A 4,294-nucleotide genomic window follows, 5' to 3' on the forward strand; every position below is an offset into this window, starting at 1 on the left:
ATTCCATTCCAACATAATTGGAATTCATGATTCCTTTTATCTTCTTCATGTCAATCTCAAGAATTGTACTACACGTTTATGTTTTCTTTCCCTTAGATCACAATGTACTCCATATCTATCAAAATTCACAACTATACAATTAGATCATCAAGAGAATAGATTTTTTTTATCTATTTAACTAGTAAAACCCAATCAAAAGAAACATACTCAATCAAAGAAGAGATTATCACCATTGTTCTTCATTCTCTTTTCTGTCAAATGAATCAACCAAAGCCTTCCCTATTCTTCTCCTTTGTTTTCCTGCCAAAGAACACCACTATAGATGGGTAAATCAAGAGAGCAACAACCCTCTCATGGTCACCCTTGCTCATCACCAATTCCACAAGCAAAAGCCAATGATTTCTTGCTTCCATTACCATTAAAAATTAAACAAAAAAGATGAAGAATGAAGGGGCGGCAGAAACAGCCCCATGCTCACCTATTTCACTGCAAATCCCCCTTCCCCTTTCTGTTTCAATGGTCAATAGCCTCATTTTCATGTTCTCTTCCTTGTAAAAACAACAAACCCAAACACCCATCTTTTCCCTCTATTGATTTTTGTCTAAAACAAGAAAAAAAAACATAAACAAACCTCAAAAAAGCAGACGCAAATGTCGACTGCCACCACCCTAGACTAGGGACGAGATTTGAAACCAAAAAACCAGACCGGAACCGGAACCGTTAGAACCAGAATATATAGAACCGGTTCCGGTTCCGGGTTTAAAAGTTGGTTTTATCCGGGTTTGGGTCCATCGGGTCCGGGTAAACCCGGTCTAAAAACCAGAACCGGTGTTAGGAACCGGAACCACTTTTAGCGTCGGAACCAGTTTTTGTGAAACGTTTAAAAGATGCATATCTCATTTGTTTCAACTCCGATTGACATGCGGTTTTTTCCAACGTGTAGTTTAGAGTTTGTACATTATTTTAGACTATAAATTTTCCATTTTTAGTTTTATATTCATTTTCTTACAGTCCTGCAAATTCGAGATATCAATGCTGAAAGTTTTTAGTGTTTCAGTTTTTTTGTATTCCGTGAAAGTTTTAAAACATGCACATCTAATTCGTTTGAAGTCGGATTGACATGTGATTTTTTTCCAACTTGTAGTTTAGAGTTTCTACATGAGTTTAGACTATAATTTTGTCATTTTTGGATTAATATTCAATGATTTACATTCCTCCAAAGTGGGGATATCAAAACTAAAAATTTTCAACTTTTTAACTATTTGTTTTTGTACTTTGTATTATGTAAAAATGTTAACACATGCATATCTCATTCGTTTAAAGTCGGATTGATATAAAGTTTTTTCCATAGTGTAGTTTAGAGTTTGTACATGATTCTAGACTATAATTTTGTCAATTTTGGTTTCATATTCAATGAGTTACAGTCCCCAAAAGTCGGGATATCAATATGAACAATTTCAAAGTTCAACCCACTAAGCACTAAGTAATTACCAAAAAATTCCGGTTTTTCAGGGTTTTCCGGTTCTAATCCCACTTTATCCGGTTCCAAACTACCCACTTTGATGTTTCCGGGTTTTCCGATTCTAGACCCACGTTACCCGGTACCGTACCCGGAACCGAACCGGAACCGGTTCATATATACCAATCCGATTTTCGGTTCTACAAAATCCCGTTGACCGGTTCCGGGTTTTCCGGGTCTGGGACCATCCAGTTCGGGTTTGGACCCACTTTCATCCCTACCCTAGACGACCCACTGCCACCCTACAACTCCCATCTGCACCCACCGAAGGCCACCGCAACTTTGTTGCTTCTTCCTTCGGTGTAGCCAAACCCCAGAGGTCATCCCTTTTCCCCTCGTTTTCTTCATTCTCTGCTGTTCTCATTGACCGCATCGCCGCTTACCGTCGAAGGAAACCCACCGCTCGTTGATCACCGTCGATCACCGGCGTCCGTCGTCGCTACTATGGTGCCTCCATCGCTACTACTGCTGCTACCGATTTGGTGATGGCATCTTTAACGGAGGGAGTGGGGTTCTTCAGTATCTTCTTCATCGTCGCCGGGAAATTAGGTCAGTAGCCGATTGGATGGTCGACGTGAAGGAGTCTTCAACCGGTGATGAAGATTGAGCCTACACCGGTGATGAAGATTGATCAGATCAGTGGTAGACCTTATATAAAAGGGGGGAATTAGGTTAAAATCAACGTAACTAGCAAAATTATAGGGAATATTTGTGGAAGTTATTTCTCAAATTACCTAGTTACCCTTATTGATTTATTTAATTATTGTTTTTTCTATTAATTTTTTATTGGTCCACAATCATGCATATTTCTATTAATTTTCTATTAATTTTTACATATTTTTAAATTTCAATAATAAATTTATATTTTTAATATATCAAGTTGTTTTAATTTCTTTACGATTTCAAAAAATAATTCATCAACCTTTTTCCAACTTAAAAACTTTAAATAATAATCTATTATCTCATTAACTTTTATACATTTCAACAAATAATTCATCAAATTTTTTAAAACCTGCAAGTTTCAAATAAAAATCTATCTATTTGTTGATAACTTTTATATATTTTAAAAAAATATTTGATCATCTTTTACAACTTTTATATATATATATATATATATATATATATATATATATATATATATATATATATATATATATATATATATCATCCTTTATAAATACCAAATACTAGTAAACTATACTCCTTAACCAAATATTGGGCATCATTAGTCGAATCTCAAATAGAGGAATTATAAAACATTAATTTGGCACACCTCCAAGCTTTATTGACTTGAATGTCAAGGTATTGTTCTTCATATTATTAATATATTCAATAATCATTATTATTTCATTTGATGCAAATTTGTTATACTTTTAAAGAGTTATGGATTTTTTTGCACAACATATGGCTTAAATAAAATCATATTTGTATTGCTTGGACCGACAAATTTCTTAATTTTGGAAATCACACAACTAACAATGTTGAAAGTCATCATTTCAAGTTAAAGAAATACTTGGATACAACACAACAAATTTATGGACGTGTACAACTTTTATTCATAACGTTGTTGAGTCAGAACTTATGGCTATAAAAGCAAGCTTTCAAGAAAGGAAAACCCACATCAAACATAGATTCTAGATATCACACTTCAAGTGTACCACTTCCACTTGACTCGATTCATAGGTTTTAGAGAAAATTTGATTATCAGCATCTATAGTTGTGCAAGTTGACGACGATCTTAGTTGGGATGATGAAGTGTAAACGTTCTGTGACATCCCCTATTTTCAAAACCGAAAAAAAAAACTTTACGCTTTCAAAAATCATAATATCTCTTACTCCGAAAATTCTTAGTACATTATAATATTTTGAGAACAAAAGATTGTTTCAAAATAATAAAACTATAAGGATGTCATAATCAATACGCAACATATGTTACAATGTAAAGTCTAACGTCCTGAATTCTATTGCAAATCTTCTGTTTAATCACTCAGCATCCTACTCAAGTCATCAGCAGACTTAACACTACTACCTGTGATACGTATAAAATGAGTAGGTCAGGTTGGGAAACCTGGTAAGATATATAGGGTTTTTAATCTCATAATGTTTTAATTTTTATATACCTCAAACCTGAAAAACCAAATGTTATTATTAACACACACACGCACACACACACACACACACACACACATATATATATATATATATATATATATATATATATATATATATATATATATATATATTATCTATGACACAATCTACCCCATCTCGTCGATACTCACATACTGATCCTATATAATGATCTTACGATATTTAACCTAAAGGATCAATGTGAACAACAAATTGATGACACTGCTACGGGGATTCCCTGGCAGTAGACGAGGATTAATAAAGACATCAAATGAGGGGCATGGAATAAATCTCATCATTGAATCTCTATTCGAAAATACCACAAGACAATTAAGTAAGGGGTGGTAATCTAGATAACTGTGCCTAGCAGTCATCCGACCCTGAGGTATTTTACCCCAGACTCACCCTATACGAAAAAGTAAAATCGTACATGATAGGTTTTATAGGTTAAAAAAAATTATGTAGCAGAAAAACTTAACCCTAAAATTCACATGCAACCTATTGGATCTAAATTTTCTCTATTGATTGCAACAAACAATTGAAAATCAAGAACCCTAGGAATACCCTACTATAAATGAAATTCATAAAGAGTTTTAGGATTTACATACATCTTGATTATTGTAGTAAAAAATCAAACACTTATTA

This window comes from Lactuca sativa, chromosome 8 (assembly GCF_002870075.4).
Source record: "Lactuca sativa cultivar Salinas chromosome 8, Lsat_Salinas_v11, whole genome shotgun sequence".
Lineage (NCBI taxonomy): Eukaryota > Viridiplantae > Streptophyta > Magnoliopsida > Asterales > Asteraceae > Lactuca > Lactuca sativa.